At 54.0% G+C, this 22909-nt stretch overlaps 1 protein-coding gene across 3 annotated transcripts in view; it reads right to left on the minus strand.

The window, feature by feature from the left end:
• The window catches only part of Rbfox3 (RNA binding fox-1 homolog 3), a 420524-nt gene that overhangs the window by 388046 nt on the left and 9569 nt on the right, over positions 1–22909 (minus strand). The window contains exon 1 of one of the 3 annotated variants that reach the window (XM_040750134.1): positions 6568–6803. The exons of the other annotated variants lie outside the window; for them this stretch is intronic. The gene's annotated coding sequence lies outside the window, so the exon portion shown is untranslated. Of the gene's footprint in view, positions 1–6567; positions 6804–22909 lie in introns of those variants that run through there. 3 annotated transcript variants of the gene reach the window in all.

The following is a 22909-nucleotide window of genomic DNA, read 5'->3' on the forward strand; positions in this document are numbered from 1 at the left end:
TGTGCTGTGTCTGGCACGGCCACTCACGCACCAACAGACGTGAACAAACCCAAGGGTCTTGTTCAGTCTCCCTCTCCCATCGCCACGCTGGCAATGCCAGCAGACTCTGAAGCCAAACTGAGATTCCCTAGACTTCCCTGTCAGCTTTTGGCCGTGGTGGTGTCACACATACTGCTCCCCCCGTGTTCCCCGTGCTGACAGGTGGCTTCCTCCTGAGTGGAAGGAACCAGCCAGTGAGGGAGCAGATGGAAAGACCTCAGGGACTCGGGTACCTGAGCCAAGATGCTATGCTAGCCTGCGGCCACCCAGGACATCAAGAATAGAGCCCACACTCCTCACTTCAGATGGCCCAGTGCTGCCTGGAGCATCCAAATCATGGGCTGAGTTGTTCCGGAGATACAGCAACTCGCAGTGGGGTTGGACATGTTGGGACAGGCCCCGTCCCATCTCAAAATCCGAAAGCCAGCCCAAGCCAGCCTGCTGCTGCTTAAACAAGTCACCCAGCCTACCTGCACCTCCCCTACCTCCTGCCAAGTGACGTCATCTCGAACAGTGCCCAACCAGGACTCCTATTATCCCACCAGCCGCAGAGCTGACAACGTCATGTCTTTACAGAAAGCCATCTCTGAAGATCTGGGTCAATGACTAAGAGCGCACACTGCTCTTGCAGAGAACCCGAGTTCAGTTCCTAAGGCCCACACCAGGCAGCTCACAACTGCCCTCTTTTGGCCTCTGTGGGCACCTGCACCCACATGCATAGACACATACGTACATAATTCAAAATAAAAGTTTTTTTATATATATAAAGAAAGCTCTCTTTTCCCTCAACTTGACTGATTAGGAATTTGAAAAAAGATCTATGTGAAGGTCACACCAAGATATCCCAGCCATGACCTGGAACTCCCTATTCAGAGATCTACAGACAAAATCTACAATGGAAAGGCGCATGAATTGTTCAGGATACCCAGGACCCTGGTGACTCCTCACCTTTATCAACCCCCAGCACGGGCGATACACTTACAACAAGAGTTCTCGTCTGGCCTTGAGAACAAAGCATGTCACCGCGCCAAAGCCACCTTACAGTCCAGCACTCGCTAATGGCCAAGTACCAGTCATGTGACAGTCTCCAGGGCAGCCATCGGCTACTCCTGACTTCCAGAAAAGCGGGCCTTTAGCCTCGTTTGCTCGCTGGCGGGAGTCCTCGAGATTCACGGCCCACGGCAGTGGGTGTTTCTCTCAGGATGAATGTATCCTTGCTGTGTGAGGGCCACATCCCGCCTCTCCAGCAATCTCACATGGAGACACAGGTATATCCGCGGCTTAACTCCAGACCAGAGTGATCCCCCCCAGACAGGGGACACTGACCCGCAAGAACCTGAGCCCTTGCTTGCACTTCTGCTGCATATACGCATGTACGATCCATTCTTTAACCCGCTAGGGGCCAGGTCACTGCTACCAAGGGAGGCCCTGCCACAAACATCACTGCGCACGCGGCGTACCCCAGCAGCCGAGGTCAGCGTAGGAAGGATTTTGAATGGACGGCGAGGCAGACAGATGAACCACGGGAAGATCATGGATGGGAGGAAGGGGGAAACGTGCTGTCTGCCTGTTCACTCTCCCTGCACCAACTCGTGCAGCGCCCGTGCCTTCCAAGCAGGCGAGCCTTCACTGGCCTCCGCGTGGCCGGGGAGTTATCTCACCAAGGCTGACAGCTGCCACTGGTCTCTAAGCCTCCTATGTCTTGGGACCCCTTCCAGTGCGGGGATACCTACAGGTTCCACTCTTGAAGCATTTGGCCCCACGTAACCAGACAGGCCTGTGGCCAGCCTTGCCCTCACCCTCTCTGGGACAGAGCCCTAAAGGAACCTGAGGTCTCCCCCAGTCCCGGGTCTCCCTGGGAGAAGCTGGCAGGCTCTAAATAATAGGTTTCCTGAAGCCAAGGAGAAGCACAGTCAGACCCTGGCCTTACTACCAAGACCCGGCTGCATACCTGCTCCCCCGGCCAAGGTTCCACCGTTGCTCCAGCGGGCCTGGCCAGGAACAGGCTACCAGGCAATTTCTCTGCCTGCCTGTCCCTAAGGTTGCCAGCCTTGCTTCATCTATTTTTATATCCCAGGACCTGGGGGGGGGGGGTCTCAAAGGCTCCACAGCGCCACCAGCTGGAGATCAAGCATTCAAGCACACCAGCCAGGGTCTTCCTTCCTCCCTGCCCAGACACCATCGCACAAAAGGCTGTGGTCACATCTTCTCCAGCCCCCCCTGCTCACAGCCCTCCGCTGTCTCAGAAACCAAGATTGAAATTGAAGTGTATTCGAATAATTTTATCAGATCACATTAAGCCCGAAGCCTTACATTTGTGATGCTGAGCTTTAATTAAGTTCTCCGGGCGGGCCCCGATCAGTATCTCACCGAATCTCACTGGGTCGTGTCAAACAAGAGTCGGGCATCAGGGTGCAGCAAATGCATCCAGGGATGGTGTGTGTGGGAACTTGAATGTGGCCTGCAGCCTCCCTTCCTACTCCTCAGAAGAGAGTCGGACCTAAGAAGCCATTCACATTGGCCGCTGGCCTCAGTCTGCAAGGCTACCCCAGGAGGAATGAGGACATGGGAGCCAAACGAGTCGGAGCCCCTGCCCTGCCCTGAACACCAGGAAGGACGACCTCTACCCAAGCACACGAGCATCCTGCAGCACGGCGCCGCCATCCAATAAGCGCTCGGCACCCACTGCAAGTTATGCACAGAGATTCCAAATAGGCAGAAGCCATGCACCCGCTCCCCAGCCAGGTCCCCCCCACACACACACCCAGCTAGGTCTCCACACACACACACCCAGCCAGGTCCCCCCACACACACACACCCAGCCAGGCCCCCCCCCCGCCCACCGAGAGAGCTTGTCATGGAAGCAGTTTGGCGCACAGCTTCGGAAGTCTCATCCATCCATCATATTGTAACACTTGCTGAAGGGCAAGCTCCATGCCCCAGCGAGGTGGGACTTGGACACAAAGGGACCACGCAGTCATCCCTGGTGTCACAGACCGACCGGCTCCAGGGTCAGAGAAACAGCGTCTGAAAGCAAACAATGCAGGTACTTGATGGAGTCTGGCACAGGAGAAGCTGTGGTGTAGGAAGGGATAGAGGAGATGGAGTTGAGCGAGAAACTGGGTAGAAATCGCGAAGGAGACCCTTGAGTCTTCTCTCTCGGCCACATCCCTAGGCCTTGGGGGCGCTTGTCCTAACAGTGAGGTTTGCAGATGGTCCCTGAGTATGGATCTTGGGCCAAGCCCTAAGTTTTACCTCATCAAAACCTCTCGGCAAGCCTGGCCTGGCAATGGCCACACGCGAGGAGACTGAGCCACCCAAAGCCACACAGACACTGGGGACTACGCCACTGAGACTCCAGCCCAGCCGGACACACACAACAGGCCCACGCTTCAGACCCTGGCCAGGGAGTGCTTTCCCCTCCAGCACGACAACCAAGTTGACTCTTCAGTGCTAACCCGTGTGTGGCTAGCTTCGCGTCAACTTGACACAGGTTACGGGTCACCTGAGGGGGAATCTCGATTGAGAAAAATGCCTGCAGAAGATCAGGCTGTAAGAACACAAGCCAGTGGAACATTTTCTTAATTAGTGATTGATGGGGGAGGGCACAGGCCATTGCGGTGGGGCCGTCCCTGGGCTGGCGGTCCTGGGTTCTGTAAGAAAGCAGGCTGGGCAAGCCGTGGGGAGCAAGACAGTAAGCGGCACCCTCCATGGCCTCTGCATCAGCTCCTGTCTCCAGGTTCCTGCCCTGCTTGAGTTCCTGTCCTGACTTCTTTCAGGGATGGAGTACGATGTAGGAGTATAAGGCAAATTAACCCTTTCCTTCCCAGTTTGCTTTTGGTCATGATGTTTCATTACAGCAATTCTAGCCCTAAGATAGACAGACCGACACACACACACACACACACACACACACCAGTACTTAAAGACACTTTCCCCTGAAGTGGCAGTGCTGTCTGGGTGCTCTTTGGAGTTGGGTCACAGGTCCCCATCCCAGCCCCTCCCTGTGGTATAGCCACACCCCCCTGAAGAATTTCCGAAGCATCTCCAGGGTTGCCAGAAATCTGGGTTTAATGGGCACCGTAAGTGTCACCGCCAAGCCGTGCATGCCAGGGCACCTAGCCTTGTTCCCAGGCCGTGACCACCTTCTCGTTGCTTCTGTGCCTTGCCTGCGGACTTTTGGAGAAGCATGGGCCCACCAGGCCACTAAGGTCGGCCTCTCCTTCCTGGGGCTTTGAAAGGTACTCTCAAAGAGTCCCAGCAGGCCCCGATGACATCAGTAAAAAAGGAGAGAGACAGAGGCCACAGACAAGAACACCTTCCTCGCTGAGCTCAGTAAAGGTGGCGTCCAGCCCGTGCACCTGCGGTCATCTTTGGTCCATGTTTGTGAGTACAAGGGCTCCAGATGCCTTAAAGGGGCTCCCAGGGCAAGCACAGGAGCTAAAGCTCTGACTTTCTCTCTGGGCTGCGAGAAGAGAGGCTCTTTAAGACACCCTCCCTGGCGGGCAGCACGGGCCCTGTGTCTCTAATGGGCCTCTCCATCCACAGTTGCGGCCACTTGACGTTCGTGACTGTGTCGAGAGCCATGTCTGGGCTCCAGTGCAATGACTCGGGGCCTCCGGTCTCATGCTTGAGCACTTCCCTGTTGAGCCGAGTGGTTATTTCCACCCTCCCATCCTCCTCCAAAACAGCCCTTCCCTCCTCTCCCTTGCATAACCTGCCTCCTCCCATCTCTGCCCTCCTCTGAGGTTTTGGGTTGGTTTTTTTTCTTTTTTTCTGATAGATTTGCTGGGGCCCAAATCCTGGAAAAGGTAGGTCCACTCACTGGGAAGCCAGTGTCCCTGTCTCCTCTCCGCCTCAATGGGCAGACCAGATCTCAGAGGCAGGAATCGGGGAAGGGAAGGAAAAGGACACTGGAGGAAAAGGGTGTGGCCCCCCCAAGGATGCTGCCTCACCAGAAAGTATAAATCAAAGAAGAAAGTGGCACAGGGAAGGGTTAAGAGGAGACACCGGGGCCGGGCGGTGGTGGCACATGCCTGTAATCCCAGCACTCAGGAGGCAGAGGCAGGCAGATCTCTGTGAGTTAGAGGGCTAGACCGATAGACTACAAAACAATACAGAGAAACCCTGTCTTGTAAAAACCAAAAAAAAAAAAAAAAAAAAAGAGAGAGAGAGAGAGAGGAGACACGGGAGGGAGCATGTCTGTGGAGCAGTCACTCTGCAGGTACAAGAGGGACACAGAAGGTGGTAGCCCTGTCTCCCTGGCTGATCTGCTGAACCCTCGGGCTGTTTTATAGTCCCAGTGCAGAGGTCTCACTGAAGGGCCAGGACATCACTTCGCGTCTCTGTACAGACGGACGCTGCTGTCTGGAGGACTGAACAATTGATTAGGGCGTTGGTTCTCAACCTAGTGTCTGCTGGAATCCCCTGCAGCCTCACCAAAACCCCTGCTGTCTGGAGCCACCCCGCTGGGCTAGGGCCCAGGGGCTGATGGTGTCCACCTGGCATGGAGAGCTTCTAGCTCCTATCCTCCCCCACCTAGTTGGGGCATGACACATTTTGGCATCCACCTCTCTGTCATTTGGGCAGGGGCTTCTGAGAGTCCCAAACCCAGACCCTGGGAGCCTGACGAGTTTGGAAGGCATTTCCCAAGCCTGCGGGGTCTAAGCATGACGGTTAATATCGATTGTCAACTTAACAGATCTCAGATCACCTAGGAGACAAATCTGTGTTAATTGAGAAGGGAAGTGCCACCCTGAATGTGGGTGGCACCATCCCTTTGAGCTGGGGTAGCACTCTAAATAGAAAAATAAAAAGCGAGCTAACACCAGCATATCTCTCTCTCTCTCTCTCTCTCTCTCTCTCTCTCTCTCTCTCTCTCTCTCTCTCTCTCTCTCTCTCTCTCTCTCTCTCTCCCTCTCTCCCTCTCTCCCTCTCTCCCCTGACTGTTGCATGCAGTATGACAAGCGGCCTCTAACTCCTGTAGTCATGACTGTCCTGATACAACAAACTGTGCTCTCAAACCGGGAGCCAGAATGAGCCCTCACGTCCTTACGTCACTTACATCCAGCACTCTGTCACAGTGACAGTACAAGCCATGGAACAGCGCCGCCGCCCCATCCCAGCCAACTCATGCAGGTTCTGCCTCCACCTTCCCATGGCTGCAGGTGAACGTCTAAGATCTAGGCTTTCCAACTTGGCTCTGAGCAGAATGTAAAAACAGAGAACAAAGCCACACAGTGGGAACTGTGGGCCTGGTGGGGTGGGGATTGGTCACTGGAGCCCTGTAGACAGGGTCAGTGCAGTGCCAGGTCCCACAAATGGACCCCAGTATCACCCATGAGGAAGCCATGCTTCCCAGAGGGAGGAGGCAAGTTCTTCACAGCCACCCACAGACTTGGTGGGCAGGGAAAGGCCCGAAATAAGAGGGGAGGCACGCTCACAAGGTGCCTTGACATCGGTCATATATGTAAAAAAAACGTACCACTAAACCAGAAGACTCCAACTCAAAAACCACCGAAACATTACCTGGGGTGGAGGGATGCTGGGCTTACATCGAAGTCCCTTTCCTGAGCCTGCAGACTCAAAGGTGGCAATGTGTGTCAGCAGCTAAGGCCCCACACACATCAGCTCTGCCTTACATAAAACTGGCAACAGACCCCAGATCGGGCTGGCAACCCACGTCCTTCTCTTCAGACCTCGAGGGAATGGAGGAGCTAAGGCAAGACCAGCCTCTGTGAGGACTGGGTGGCATCCGTCTGCACCTCTGATCTACGCCGGGCTGCATCCCCCCTAGCACAGGCATGGCTCAGGGGTCCCTGTCCACCTGGCACGGGCAGCAGTGGCCACAGGCTCCCAAAAATAAGCACCCGGTAGCCTGCTGTCCCTCCACCTGGACCCAGAGCATCCATGCTTCCTTGGATTACAGGCTGGCCGGCTTCCCGGAAGGGCAGAAGGCAGAGCTGAGCCAGTCTGGGATAGCTGCAACCCAACTTGTCCAACAGAAGAGACAATGATCATCTTGGGTTTGGTGCTCTCTGGAGCAACCACAGGATCTCGGATTTTTGACACCCAAATTAGCTCAAATCCTTAAATAACTCGTGGTCAAGCAGAAACGCCAAGCTGATCTGAGCCCAATACTGAGGAAAAGTGTAAGGGGTGGGAGGAGCTCCACAACCCCAGGGGCCCTTGGACAGTGACTACAAACTCTGGCTTCTGGGGGCCGGCTGCTGACGGGTGTGTATGCATAGGACTTCCTCATCCACACATAGGTTGCTCCCTTCTTCTAGAGACGGGTGCACAGGTGAAAGCCAGGACACACAGCCATCCTAGCCATTCTGGGGGCTCCCACAACTCCAGGCCTCCCCACTGAGGTACCTTCTATACACCCTCAGGCAGCTCTGTGGGGTTCTGTGGTATGTGCAGCAATGGAAGAAAGGGGATTAAAAAACCTTTCTACCCCGTACAGTTCCCCTAGGAAGACACGCACGTAGGGGGCACCTCTGCAGTAAAGTCTTCGGTGTGTGGATCATGAACTCTGCACACAGGGCCGGTTATGTGGACTTCAGCCTCTATGATCATTTTCCCTTTGAACTTCGGTGGGCGGAGTCATGCCCTACTCCAGACCCAGCCTACAACCCCCAGTGTCAGTGGGTGTCTGGGGACACCCGGGACACCCCAGACATGGGTGTCCCCATGTCACCTTCATATTTCTCCTCCGTTTCCCTTCCCTTTCCTATTGCTAATCAGCCTGTCCTCCACACAGGTGTCCAGGTCTTGGTGTCTACAGCTACTTTTTCCTACATGGGTTAGGATGATTCTGTCTGTGTGGCCTTAGAGTCTGCCAAGGGAGGGGCGGAGGGGCCCAGGGCGTCCAGGAGCACCAATCCCCAGTCAATAGAAGCAAGCAGGCTGTCTTGGGAAGGCCCCCAAGAAACAGATCACGGAGGGGACACAACTGAGCTTGTATCAGTCCTGTTTGCAATGTATAGCTCGTGGCTCCCAAAAGCCAGCCTAGAACCCCAGCCACCCCAGACAACACTGTCAGAATTGATTGACGGCAGCATGAACGCACCCCTTCCCCCTGTGGATCTACTGGTTCACACCTATTGTAAACACTCCATATTATCTCACAGGTCTTCCCACAAAGAGGAGGGCCTATTTTCTCACTCTTAGTATCAGGGCCACTTCCAAAGTCACAGCTTTGGCACACATGGCTTCCTTCTGCTTTGTCGTCTAGGGACCCAGCGACTGACCCATGAGCAAGCCCGAGTCAGCCTGCTAGAGAGAAAGTCACATAAAGCCAATACCTGCTTCCCAGTCCAGCCAACCTCTGCCCACCCACCAGCCGACCACGGGCACACGAGGAAGCCCAGCCGAGGGCCGTGGAACACTGCCCGAGTCAGTAGAAGTACCTGACAGACTCACAAGCAAAACTCAGCTGTCATCACAAGCTACAGAGCTTTGGGCTTGTTTGTTATACAGCAGCCACTGACTGGTACACCCTCTCCCACAAAGCCTGGAGACCTGGAACTTCATCCTGCTCGTAATATTAGCAAAATCCCATTGGGGGTGTGTGTCAAACTTCGTTCTCCAGGGTTTATAATTGAGTTACTTGGTGAGGTCTTTAGTTTAATTTTTTTTCCTTTTAACATATTTTCAATCAGAAAGAGCAGATGCAGTTCAGAGCACTCCCGCTGAGCTCTCAGAAGCATCCATCCCTGGCTTTCTCCAGAGAGGTTTGGCTCGTCTGTCGGAGGCCGTGTCCTCATGTAGCTCTTCGGATGTGAAAAAACGTCTTCCTTCAGCGGCAGCCGGGGAGCCAGAGTGTGGGAGAGGCACCACGCGGCAGTGGCTGCCGTGGCTGTGCCTTTCACGGCTCGGGCTTCGCATCTGTGCAAGGCTGGTGGCTCTTATCTGAATTCCAAGCACAAATAAACGGGACTTGTTTTAAAAATAACTGGGAAAATTCCATGCTGGAGGGGAGAAAAGAAAGAAAGAAAAAAAAACCCTTCACTGCAGCAGACGCAGATACAGAACCAGATCGTTCCAGACACACGCAGGTGCGGTCCACCCCAAAACTCCCAAGGTGGGACTCACTGGTGGCTAAAGACAAATAAAAGGTGCAAGGCAGAGGCTCCGAACTCACAGCCCGTAGACCATCCCCTCTCCAGGACGAGAAGGCGGCTGGTACTAGGGCCTGGCCCCATGGAGCTATTCAGGTATTCGCGGCCTGGTGAGGTACCTAGGGCCAGCGTGTCCTTCTGATGAGGTTTCCAGAGCTGATGCAGCATCTGTGCTCCACAGGAAACTCCAGAGAACCACAGAAAAATAAGAATACGCTCTTAGCCCGTGCCAGCCTGATCCTGGCTGTGTCCTAGCAGCCTGAGCTCTCTTCAGGAGGAACAGGGGGCGGAGGGGGGAGGGGTGCTCTTGCTTCCTCAAGTGAAGTCCAGACCTTCTGCTGTAACGACCAAGTCAGTCCTTCTCTAGAGAGAGAAGGGTCTCATTGTCCACAACTACAGAGGCTGCCTAGCAATGCCCCCTGGCCCCTAGCAATGCCCCCTGGCCCAGGACTGAGGAAGTCACCCAGTCAAGTAAGGTCCCCACCCTGGAACAGAGGTTCACCCAAAGCCTCCCTTACACACGCTGACAGCCAAGGGACTCACAGGACCCTGCCCAGGTTCACATGCAGGCCAGGGGGGACTGTGTGAACACACAGAAAGGATCCCTGGGAGGGATTCACTCGTGGGAGTGGAAACATTCGTTGGGTCTTGAGTCATGTGTGGGAGTTTCCTAGGTAGGAGGTGGTCTTGGGCTATGGACCACCCAAATCCAACTCTTGAGCTCTTGTAATGTTCATAAACAAATGATTTTGAATCATACCATGGGCGACATTCTGCCACTAGGCTACAGACCTCCTGAGGGCACCCTTGGCCTCAAATCCTTCTTAGACAAGTTGGAACTCAAACTTGTCCTCTCCTCCGCCAGGAAAGAATAATAATAAAAGGATCCTCCCTTATGGGCACTTTAACTTCCCGTGGTTTGAGTCATCCCAGGCCAAGGATGGCTCAACAATATTAGATGGAAAATTCCAGAAGTCAGCGACTACTAAGTATTCAGCGGTGTGTCACTTGAGTACTGTGAAGAGATGGCATTCCAATCCCACCCAGGCCTCGACCCCTTCCTCCGTACGTCCAGAGTACCTGACCTGCATGCACGGCCCACACGGCACTTCAGTCGCCCAAGCTGTGAGACCCACTGTGTTGGCATGGGAATGCCTGTGTTCAGAAACACACAATCCTTAACCTCCTAAAGACCTCAAAGAAGGCAAGGGAGATGGCTCAGTCGGTGACACGCTTGTCCCACATGAGGACCTGAGGTTGATCCTAATCACCTATGTAAAAAGCCCAGCCTGGCGGCGCACACTTGTAATCTGCACCGTGGAGGCAGAAACATATGGATCCCTTGGATGTGAGGGCCAGCAAGTTCATCTCCCTGAGCTCCTGCTCCAGTGGGAGACCTGCCTCGAAAGCAGAGGGACGATTCCTGAGGAGTGACACCTGAGGCTGCAGCCCCTACATACACACACTTGTGCACACACACACACATATACACATGTACACAATCACATGCACACACATACATATATACACATACATACATATACACATACACACACTTGTGCATGCCCACACACACACACAAATACACACCCGTGGGGGCTGGAGAGATGGCTCTGAGGTTAAGAGCACCGACTGCTCTTCCAGGGGTCCTGAGTTCAATTCCCAGCAACCACATGGTGGCTCACAACCATCTACAATTCAATCTGGTGTCCTCTTCTGGCATGTAGGCAGAACACCGTGTATGTAATAAATAAATAAATCTTAAAAAAACAAATACACACACGCGCATACACACACACACACATACATACATACATACATACATACATACATATACACCCAAAGCACAAGAAATAGAGATGCCAACAATTGGATTATGGCGACTGTCATAGTTTTACTATTGTATATAATTGTTCTCTGGCTGTACCTCACTGATGAGTCAGGCTGAAAGCCAGGCCTGGTAGTGCACACCTGTAACCCCACCTGTAATCCCACCTGTAACCCCACCCATAAACACACCTGTAACCCCAGCATTTAGGGGTAGGGACAGGAAGGTTAACATTTAAGGCCAGCCTTGGTTATATAGAGAGTTTGATACCAGGCTGGACTGCATGAGATCTTGTATCAAAAACTCAAAATAATTAAATAAATCAGAATCAGACTGCATTATAAGTGGCCCCAAAAAAATTTTATAAAAGGGGACATAGGGTCTCCAGGGTTCTCTGAGACGCCATAGAGGCCCCACCCCACCCCATGACTGAGAGTGACCCCACCCATTTGCTGTGGCTGTCAGTTTCTCGACATACTCCTTCCCTGGCATTAGACAGGGCCCACCAGGCAGTGTTGCTACATACATCCTTGGCACGCCTCCATCACTGGGGTTGGCGTACCAAGAACAGAGCCCGGGCTTGTGGACCCTCATGCTAAGCCTCGTCTGCTGGTCACCTTGTCTTGAGCTCCAACCCGAAGCCACTAAGCTCAGCATGGCCGACCATGGGTTTCACATACAGAGCGCCGTCCGTCTCTGGGTGCTGGGGCCAGTGTCTGTGGCTCGCTCCACGGGGCTAGCTCCTTCGGCGGACCTAGAGAAACTGCTCCTCCTGGCCTGGCCACAGGCTCTGAACAGGCTTTGGCGATGGCCATCTCCCTGGATCCCCGTGTCCCCACGTCCCCTTTTGATAGGGACACATCCCACAAACAGCCTCTTAGACCTTGGTCACCTCTACAAAGCTCCTGCCTCCGAATAGGGTCGGACTCAGAGGAACTGGGGTTAGGGCTTCAGCACATTTTGGGGGAACACATCTAGCCACCACCACCCTTTTCCACCCCAATGTTCCCAGGCCCCGGTGCCCCATGGTGCCAGCTGTTGATGTCTTTGTAGAGAGACCGTGGAAAGGGACTGCAGTCCCTCACATCCCTACAGAGTCTCCTTCTCCCCGCCTCCTCCCATCCCTCTCCAGTCTGCCCAAGCCTCTGCCCATCCAGGTCAGCGTGGGAGAGGAAGAAGAGGGGGAGAGAGGTCAGGGCACAGTTCCTGAAAGAGTCGAGGGCCAGGGCCATGGGACGCCAAGGGGGAAGTGTGGGTTTGGAGGCGCTTTCTGGTCATTTCCCCCAAAGTCACACCTAATCCAAGTCCTCCAGACAAGGGCCCAAACAAGAGGGACCCAGAACAGACACAGCCAGGCTGGTCGCTTGGAATGTGTGGCAAACATTTAAGAGCAGGTGCCGGGTTGAGAGGGGAGCCGGCCTGCCCTCTGGGGGCTGGGGGGGGGCCTGCAGGAGCCTGGGGGATTGCGAGAACTACCGTTTGTTTGGGAGGCAAATGACGGTCTGCGATACACCTGCTCCTCGCACACGCAAATCAGTCGCTGCCAAGTCTGGGACGGCCCTCCCAGCCCCTCTGCTAGAAAAGCTCACGGCCATATCTGACAGACAGCTGTGGTCCAGAGTTGCCCCACCTCAAGGGACCTCCCTGCTAGGTTGCACAGGAGACCATTCCTCCAGGAAAGAAGGCCGCAGGTCAAGGATCCTGGTGAAGGTCACCCCTGAGGAGTCACACTGCAGGTACAGAGCTGTCCACCTGTCTCTCCAGATGCTCTGTGCCTGTTCCTCAGAGTCCACGGATCCTTTGTAACCAGAAGGGACATAAAACACCAGGGATATTGGCACAGCCCAAAGAGAAAACTTCTCTCTGTAGACCAGCTCTGTCAGAGAGCAGGATGTCAGGGACAGCGGGGTACCCATCCCCCCAAATCTCAAGGCCATTTTTTAAAAGCTTCTGAGATGCTGCATGGTGATGGCGCATGCCTTTACTCCCAGCACTCAGGAGGCAGAGGCAGGCGGATCTCTGTGAGTTCAAGGCCAGCCTGGTCTACAGAGTGAGTTCTAGGACAGCAAGAGCTGTTACACAGAGAAACTCTGTCTTGAACGCCCCCCACACACACACACACAAAAACCAAGCTTCTGATGTGGTCAGAAAACAGACCCTAGGTCTTGGGGGTAGCTTCCAGATGCAACCGGCTTGGACTGCTACCACGGTTCTCAGGTGACAAAGGTGTGCGAGCAGCACTCAGGAGGAAAGTATAGGTTCTGAGTCTGGGGCACTTGAGGAGGACCTCACGTAGGCCCCACAGGGCCTGGGCCAGCTTCGGCTGCCCCGCCCCTATCTAAGCCTAGGATGAGCCCTGCCTGGCCTGCTCCCGAAGCTCACTTTTGCCTCCCCACGGCTCTTTCATTCATACTAAGCCTCCATTGTTTCTGAGCACCGATTTGAGTGTGTGTGTTCACACATACGTGTCAAGTTTTATTCCAATCCTTAAATGAGGTCTTGGCTGAGAATCTCCGATTCCCCCCCAGTGGCCTCAATCTTGCGAAGATTGCTTTTTTTTTTTAAAACGCCGTTAGGCCTTAATACTAGCAGGCCTCCTCCCCATTACCGAACCGGGTCACTTTGCCCTGACATGGCCAGAGAATCTTCCATTTAGAGAGGAGACAAGGCCTGGGAGGGGAGGCTTGGGAGCTGGGAAAGCCGGGCTGGGAATCCTCCCTTAATTCGATGAAATTCTAGAATGATCTAATTTCTGGGAGCGAGTGTGGCCCGATTGCTGTGGATAACTTCATGATGCGATTCAGTCTCCGGCAAACACTCCTTTTCTTTTTTTGTGTGTCTGGATTTTCAAGCGACGGGATGGAGAAGCAGGCGCACAGCCTCTCCCCCCCCCCTCCACCACCACCATGCCTGGCTCGAGTTCAGGTCCCAGACGTGAACAGAAGGTTATCTGTCCTGGCCCAGGGCCTGTTCCCCCCATGGCAGGTCCGGTCTTGAGGGCCAGGAGAGGAAATCGAGAGACAACAGCAGCGAGTTCCAGGACAGAAACCAGGTCCCTGCAGAACCCTGGGGCTCGGAGACAGAGCGCCTCATAACCCTTCCACCAACCCTCCTCCTTAGTCAGCGGTTTTGATGTCCAAGGGGACAGAGAGGGAGCATGTGGCGGAGGAAAATGTCCTTACCTCTGTTCACACTCCCAGGATCAAAGTCCCCTCCCATACCGCTCAACTCGAAGCACTTAGTATATGCCAGAGAGGTTAGGGGTCATGGTCCTCTGCCCATCGTTTGTTATTGGGAATAGAAGGGACCGCGTGGTACCTAAGCATTGGGACCACGGCAGAACCTCCTGGGGAGACAAAAACACTTGCCTCGAGAACACGAGGACCAGAGCTTAAGCCCAATGTCCCCATGTAAAAAGCCAGTCATGATGACATGTGCCTGTAATCCCGCAACTGGGGAGATAGAGACAGGAGGGTCCCTGGCAACCTGAGAGCCAGTTAATCTATTCTGACCAGTGTGCCCAGGGCAGAGGAGGGATGCTACATCAAAGGATGTAGATGGTATTCATGAAAATGACACCAGAGGTCGCCCTCTGGTCCCCATATGCATGAGTATGTATGTACACACAAGCACAAACACCCCCACCACCCACCCACCCACCCGCAGGCACATTTTTAAAACTTTGAGAGCTTTAAAGACAGAAGGGAGAAACCTAGAAACAAAACCTTCACTCTAGAAGGTTCTGAATAAAGCTGTGGAGAGGACATGATGTGGGTAGCAGAGACAAGGACGTCTTGGAGACACAGCCGTCACACTCAGGAAGCAGCTGGGTCCTGGAGGGGGACACAGAAGGAAACAGCCTGTGGGGGCCCCCGAGTCCCAGCATTCTTTGGGTGTGCCTCCTTCTTGGTGCTAACCAGGCCTCTGCTGCAGGCAGCCTAACAGGTGTGTGTGTGTGTGTGTGTGTTGAGCCATGGACTTTCTCAGGCTCAACAGCTGTTGGTCAACCCCAAGCTCGGAGGCTTCCTCAAGAGGTACCACAAGCATATCGCCTTCTGGGAGGGTAGTGTGGCAAGAGTCAGTGTTTCAAACAGAGAGATGCAAATGGGTGTGGCATTTACACACCAAAGGTCACGCTTCGAGCTTTCCGCCAAGGAAGAGTGTCCAGTCTCTGGTATCCAGAAGCCAGCGGGGCAGGCAGCACCAGGCCTTCCCGGGAGACGCGAGAAAGGTCTCATTGCTGTCATCCTCGGCCCACCCCGAGAGCCCTCGGAATGACACCGGCACCCCAGGGTCTCCTCGTGCCATTCCTTCTAACTGTTGATACTCTGTGGGTTCCACACACTGCCAGGGGGGGTTGCTTTGTCACCAAAGAGGACCCCAGACGGTGTAACATCAGCACACGCCCTGGCCAAGGCTGGGTCACCAGAGCCTTGCCAAAGGCTGAATCCCCAAGCCTGCTGGCAATGATGCAAGGCTGCATCCCTTAGCAATGATGCTGCCCACGCCCTCCAGAAGAACGACCCTACTGCTGCCTGTTCACATCCTCACGGAAGACGGTGACATTCCCCTCCCCCCAAAAAAGACAAAGACGGTAATGCAGCAACCAAGAGGCAAATTCAACTAGACCATAAGGATCATACACCAAGACACATGGGCCTCCCAGAGCAGACCCCACCCTGTGGGCCTGGGGATCTTTGCCGTGACCTAGGCTCCACGTGTCCCCATCCCAGAACCTGCTCACTCACTCGGCAACTGTGTTTGTGAAGCATCCACCGTGTGCAGGGTGCTGAAGAACCCAAGTTACAAGATGAAAATAGGGTAGCGAATGTTAAGCCAAGGTCTGGATGCTAAAGCCTGGAGACCGTTGAGTCTTCCCGTTCACAGGCACCCCCTCCCCCACCCATCCGCAGAAGCAGCACAAAGCCTGCTGTACAGCCAAGGCCAGTATTCCGCCATGGTTTGAACCCCACCCTGTGATGGAGATTAGCAGGGGGACCATTGTAGGAGACAGTGCGCCAACCAGGCAGTGAAGGGATGGGCTGGTCCCTCGCTGCACACGGGCTATGTTCGCATCCCAGAAACCTCCAGACAGCGGGTACGAGGTTGCAGATCCTGTCCTGTGGGCAGCAGCATCTTGAATGCTGCAAAAACATATGATCCTGAAGACCAACCTGGTGATGGAGACATCCGCAGCGCATGTACGGGCTTAAATATAGATAGTATCGATCTGTCTGCCATCTTGAATTAGTCATTCTGCTCCTGTACTCCATCAGCATCAATAGTCATGAGCTGATTCCCTGACGAAGGGATTGCTTCAGTCAGTCAGTCAGTCCCAGTCAGTGATGGGCACCTAGAAGAATCTCTGCCTAGCTTCCAGAATATCCTCAGCTTCATCTTGAGCAATCTAAAACCCTCTTCATCTTGAGCAATCTAGAACCCTCTCCATCTTGAGCAACCTAGAACCCTCTTCATCTTGAGCAACCTAGAACCCTCTTCATATTGAGCAACCTAGAACCCTCTAAAGCCACCAAGAATCCTCCAGAGCAACCCAGAACCCTCCTCAGCGCTGTTCTTTCCACTCTCTCCTTCATCTGCTCCTCCCTCTAAACCCAGCAAAGACAGCCAGCATGCAGACAGACCTGAGAGCCCCTCCCTCTTTGCAAGTGTCCTGCTGCTCGGCAGTTCACCCTGAATCCTGGGATGATTTATTCACCCACTCCCAAGCTGAAGTCCAGAGACGACAAGAAGGAAGCATAGAGGGCTGACTGCAGCTGTGGGATACCACCTTGGGGCTTCTGACACTATTGGTAGACTTGGGACCCACTTCCTCTCCAGATCAGAATTCCAAGGACCATTCCCGAAGATTGGCAGGTGCCATGTCCCTGTGGTGGTTCCTTCTCCAGCCCTCCCACCACCACCCCCCACCCGCTTCTGATCAGGAGGCTGTAGCACCAGGCTGGGATCTGGGGCTCCTACATCTCTTCTTACACCAGCAGATCCCATAAGCCACTAGCGATGGGAAGACCAGGGACTACACATCCCACAGGGCCACTTGCCAGAGAACCAGGCAGGACAGAGTTCAAAGACCACAAATTCCACCCCCCCCCATCCAGCCCTCAGCACCCCACTAATACTGACTGGAAACCTTCAGGGTGGGGGGGGGGTTCTGGGGAGAGCAAGTGTCCGCTGCAGTTCCCACCTGCCGCTTGCTAACATGTTTAGAGAGACAGGTGCGCAGACACCCACCCAATCTGTCACCTTCTGTGTTTTGCTCACCAGTGCGGAACTCAGCCCCCAGAAAAGAGTGCTGAGGACAGTCACCCATAAAGGAAGGCCCTGCGTGTCCTTCCTGCAGGTGTCCTACATGACTACTGCCCTGAGAGCAGTCACAGATCACAGATGGCCTCCCTGCGCCAACCAGTGTCTCACACAAACTCAGACCTCCTCGATACTTTTGCTGGTTTTTTGTTTTTGTTTTTGTTTTTGTTTTTGTTTTGTTTTGTTTTTGTTCTTTTGAGCCCGATGAGGGGTTCTTGGGATGCTCTGGGAGAGACACGCAAGGGCCTCCGTCTCCCACCTGCCGGCCGCAGCACGTACGAAACCCAGCTGCTTCCTCGAGAAAGTACTGCCTGCTGCCCTGGGTGTGCGCATTTGCCAAAATGACATCCCAGGAGTGTGTGCTCACTGCCTGGCTTGCTGCTGAAGTGTCCCTGCTGAGCAAAGGCAGGACTGGCCCAAGTGGAAACATGAGCCTACTGGCCCGGGGGTACCCCAAAAAAACCCTCAGGTCTGCATTAGGAATAAGTGAGGGCTGGCCATTGAGCAGACACGGGGAGGGCTTTCCGTGCCAGAAAATGAGAGCCACAACCCAAAACTCCCTGCAGACCCATGCTAGTGTGTGGTCTTAAAAGATCAACACCGCCCGGCAGTGGTGGCGCACGCCTTTAATCCCAGCACTCGGGAGGCAGAGGCGGGTGGATCTCTGTGAGTTCGAGGCCAGGCTGGACTGACAGCCTCCAAAACAATACAGAGAAACCCTGTCTCGTAAAAAATAATAAATAAATAAATAAATAAATAAATAAATAAATAAATAAATAAAGATATCAACACCAAACCATGAGGGGGGAGGGACGGACAGGATGTCCTGGAGATGGGATGGGGTAGGGACACTTGAAAGTGCTTTTCACAGGAGCCCCAGGAAAGGCCCTCATTTGTCACCCAAGGCCCCCCACCTGGAACGTTCCCACTGGTTCCAGCTGGTGCACTCACTATGGGACTCCAGCTGAGTGTCCCTCACAAGCTGGGGAGAAAGTCAGCCTCACCCCATGGTCAACAGGAAGCAAACTACTCTACGCCCCCCAAACTCCTGGGCTACAGGACCCCCCAGTCCAAACAACAGCCAACCACTCATCCCTACAGCGAGGAGGGGAACCCAGACCCATGACATGACACAGCATGCAGGTGAGTACTGCCTGCAGCTGGCCTCCTCTTCGTGTGGCTGATCACGTGGGTGTTATGTGCGGTATATGTGATACAGGTATGTATGATCATATACATACTTATTGCCCTGGATGCCCCCACTGAGCCTCAGAAGACAGCATAACAAGGTCTCATGCCGGAAGAAGCCAACCCCAAAGGGATCCTGATTGACCTCCTGTTCCACCACCCACCTCCCCACAGAAAGGACTCGGTAGGGAGCGCCGGCCCCCGGCACAGCTGCAGAGTGGCCGGCTGGGAGGAGCCAACAGGTGCAGGATGCCTAGGGCACTACTGTCTGGGCAGGTACAACCAGGCACGAGCGAGCTCTGGGGAACAAAGCCAACAGAGACAGCAGCACGCAGGCACGTCTCCGCCTTGTCTCCGCCTTGTTAAGGACCTTAACATAGTTCTCCTGGCTATAATTATTTTTAGCGTGGGAGACCAGTTCTGTCTCCAGCATCTCAGAAGCACGATACCAGAATCTCACGCTCTGTGGTCCTGGAAAAAAAATCCCCATTCTCTAGTCCCTTCCCTCTATCCCAGATCTCCGCAGGAACAGGTGAAGGAGGCCTGGATCGAGGGCTTAATTCCTACCCGATGGCTTCCCTCGAGAGGCCTTGGATGTAACCATGGCAACTGGGGGGGGGGAGTCTAAAACAATCCAGTGTGTGAGTTTAGGGTTGTATCCGTGCTTGGGTACCTTAGGCGCTAGCCTTCTTTAAGACGACAGAGCCCGTAACAACACTTGCAGGAGCACTGTGGGGACAGTGTCCAAAGAACTGCCTCTAGGCTCCCGTTGACCTTCAGCAGGGTCTCACCTCGACCCGGAATCTCAGTCCCTGGCCCCATGCATCACACACACCCGAGCACATGCGGGAGCACACAAACACACACACATCAAAATAAAAACAAACTACCACCACCAGCAAACCACACACTACTCAGTTGTGACTCAGTTGTGAGGGTGAAGAAGCCTTGGGTTCAACACTTAGCAACACATCAGCTAGGTCTGGTGGCGCGTGCTTTATAACGCTAGGACTTGGAAGGCAGAATTAGGAGGACCAGAAGCCCAAGGTCATTCTCAGCTGCAACTCCAGTGGGTGAATAGCCTGGCGTATCAAACTGTGTGTGTGTGCGTGTGCGTGCGCGTGAGTGTGTGCGTATGTGCACACGTGTGCACATGTGCGCACGTGCGTGCACGTGAGTGTGTGTGTGTGTGTGTGTGTGTGTGTGCATACCAATCAAGAGGTCACTGGAAGGGTCCAGGTGAGCTTAGTGGAGTTAAATTCAGGCCACTGTCTACCCCAGGACCACCCTTCTTCGAGTAGGGGACGACAGTACAGACCTACAGCTAAAGGGCAGCCTCCTGCCTGTGAACACACACACCAGCATGCACATGCCGCTAGTCACCAGGAGGGACCCCTGCAGCACTGAAACGCATCCCGCTTGGTGGCTGCAGCGTTCACGGCACAACAATGGCAGGCACCAGCCCAGCCCTTCCTGTCTGCATCCTGCGTGCTGCGTTTATTGCACGCTGACTCTGGGGGAGAGAAGAGCCTGTGTCATGGCTGCTTCAGTGGCCGAGAGCGGGGCTGTGAAAAGGGGAAGAATTTTTTTTTAAGGAAGAAAAATCCTAAATGGCCCTTTCAGCCCTCTCGGCGCACATAATTGTAGTATCCGAGTTAATGAAAGGCCTGGCCTGCTGGCTGGCTGAATAACCACTAATGCCACGGCTCGGGCCTCACGGGGAGCAGTTCCGTCTCCGTGTGGAAATCAGACCGCAGTGGGGTGGCGGGAGGGGCGGAGGGGGAGGAGGGGAAACGCACGAAATAAAGAGCGCTTCCAGGAACGACAAGTCTCCCACGCGGGATCATATTGGCAATTAGCCGGTGGGAGGCCTGTGGAGCACTGGCATCTCCTCACCACAAAGACAAAGTTTCCTTGAGGAACCTGCCAGCATCTTCAAGGTACTGAAATAGCACAGGGAACAAATGAAGAGAAATGACTGTGGGGTTTGGCTGCTGCTTAGAAGTCCGGCTCCTGGCAGCCTCACAGAGGAGCATGAGGCTCAGACGCGCAGAGAGGTCGAGAGAATCCTAGAAGTGAGCGTGCACGCAATATACCCATGACGTGACGTGTGTGCGTGTGTGAGGGACACACACACACACACACACACACGCGCACGCGCGCGCGTGCTTTCATAAAGATGCACCTGTGCAGTGCACCAACACGCAGGACGCATGTCCTCACATCTGCACACACACGTGCATGCGTGTGCCTTGACACGCCCAGCTGTGCACCTACGCCCTGGAGCTGGAGCTTTCACATTGGCCAGATGCTGAGAGTAAACATACTGTAAAGGTGACACTGGGAATTTCTCCGAGTCCTCCAGTGTGAGCCACGTTAGTAAGAAGACACGGGGTCTCCAGGCTCAGAGCAAGTAAACCTCCCACGCAGTCTCTTCTGGAATCTTCCATCACCCTGCGCCGAAGGATCCTGCTTAAAGGCCCCCGGGGAATTGGCCTGGCAAGGCTGTCTAAGTGGAGGTGACTGATTTATTCCAACCATCCTGCCGCCTAACAACCCACTCTCCTCCAAGCCTGCACAGCTTTAATTGTCCATCAAGCAGGGCAGGGAGGGACCGTAAATCTTTCGTCCCAGCTGCTTGGCCTCCAACAACTACCCCTCACCAGACACCACCTGGAGAGCTGGCTCGGAAAGACAGAGAAAAAAATGGGGACCAGGCAGCAGAGGGGAAAGTGACTGGGAAGGTCACAGACATGGAGGGGGACTTAAGGCTGTCCTCAGCTGCTGTGACCCCAAGGCCCTGCAGAGCAATGCTGCCACTGGGGACTGAGTCAGAACCTCTGCTCTGATGGTGCTGGCTAGATATGGCTGGTGCAGTGCCCTTCGAATATGCCAGGAAGAAACACCAGACCCAGAGACATTCCAGAGTTTCCTTGGTTATCCACAAAGCTGGCCAGCCCAGAAGGGAAATACTGACAAAGGTTTTCCTGAAGTCCCCACGGTGTGATGAGATCTGACGGTGACCCAAGGACCTCTCAGGTGTGCCTGGAGATCTGTGCACCCGGAAGCTCAGCCCCGGAGTCTGAAGCTCACCAGACATCTTCTGGAATTCCAGGATACGTTAACGTGTCTCGAAGTGGCAGGCAGCTCAGATGATTACCCAAAGATTCCTTTCTCCCCTTCGTTTTCCAGCACTCAAGCCATCCTTGGGACCTGCAGTTTTCCAAGGCAGGCTTTGACTGTCTTCTTCATAGGATTTGAGGGGAAACATACCAAGGAAGACAGGCAGACGATGACGTCTCAGGGAGGCTGAGTATGGGGAGGATCAGCGCCTTCAACGTACAAAATCTGATGCCACCATTTAGTCCTATCTGTTCTGTGGAGATCTTTGTTTCAAAGTGAAAGTTCAGTCTAAAGGCTGGCACCCCTGCAACATCATTTGCTGGTGACGCATGGACGAGACAGGAAAGCCAAGGCCAATGTCTACAGCGCAGCCATCACACAGACGTAACTAGACAGGCATTCCAATTTAAGGCAAGCTAGTCTGGAGTCCCTGCCAGGGGGTGGTGCCCAATCAGAGCATGTAGATTCTTTTTGTTTGTTTGATTTTGCTTTTATTGTTTGTTTTCAGTGACAGAGTCTCTCTGTGTAGCCCTGGCTGTCCTGGAACTTGCACTGTACACCAAGCTGACCTCAAACTCAACAGAGATCCACCAGCCTCTGTCTCCCAAGAGGTGGGATTGTTTGGTGTGTGTGTGTGTGTGTGTGTGTGTGTGTGTGTGTGTGTGTGTGTGTGTGTGTGTGGTTTTTTGAGACAGGGTGTCTCTGTATTGTTTTGGAACCTGTCCTGGAACTTGGTCTGTAGACCAGGCTGGCCTGGAACTCACAGAGATCTGCCTGTCTCTGCCTCCCAAGTGCTGGAATTAAAGGCATGTGCCACTACTGCCCGGCTAAGAGCTGGGATTAAAGGCATGGCCACCACCACTCAGTTAACAACACAGATTCTACGTCTGTGCTTCTTTATTTTTTTACTTGTGTCTCTGTTCACTCGCATGAGTGTGTACAACCCAGAAGGCAACTTCGGGAGTCCTCCTCTGCAACACCGCCCGCCTCCTTTGAAGCAGGGCCTCTCACTGACCTGAAGTTCACCGGTTAGGATAGAGCCACTGGCCAGTAAGCCCCCTCCCCCCCCACAGGGTCCTCCTGTCTCTACCTCCCCATCGCTGGGATTACAACGCCCTGCCACCACGTCCAGCTTCTTACATGCATTCTGGGGGTTTGAACTCAGTTCCTCATGCTGGCATAGCAAGCGCCTTCCACCAGCTGAGCCATCTCCCCTGCCCCCATTTATATTTTCTTAAGTGTCCTAGAATGAGATGCATAGTGAGAAACAAAAATGTACATACTG

Source organism: Mesocricetus auratus, unplaced genomic scaffold (genome assembly GCF_017639785.1).
Source record: "Mesocricetus auratus isolate SY011 unplaced genomic scaffold, BCM_Maur_2.0 Super-Scaffold_100007, whole genome shotgun sequence".
NCBI classification, from domain to species: domain Eukaryota; kingdom Metazoa; phylum Chordata; class Mammalia; order Rodentia; family Cricetidae; genus Mesocricetus; species Mesocricetus auratus.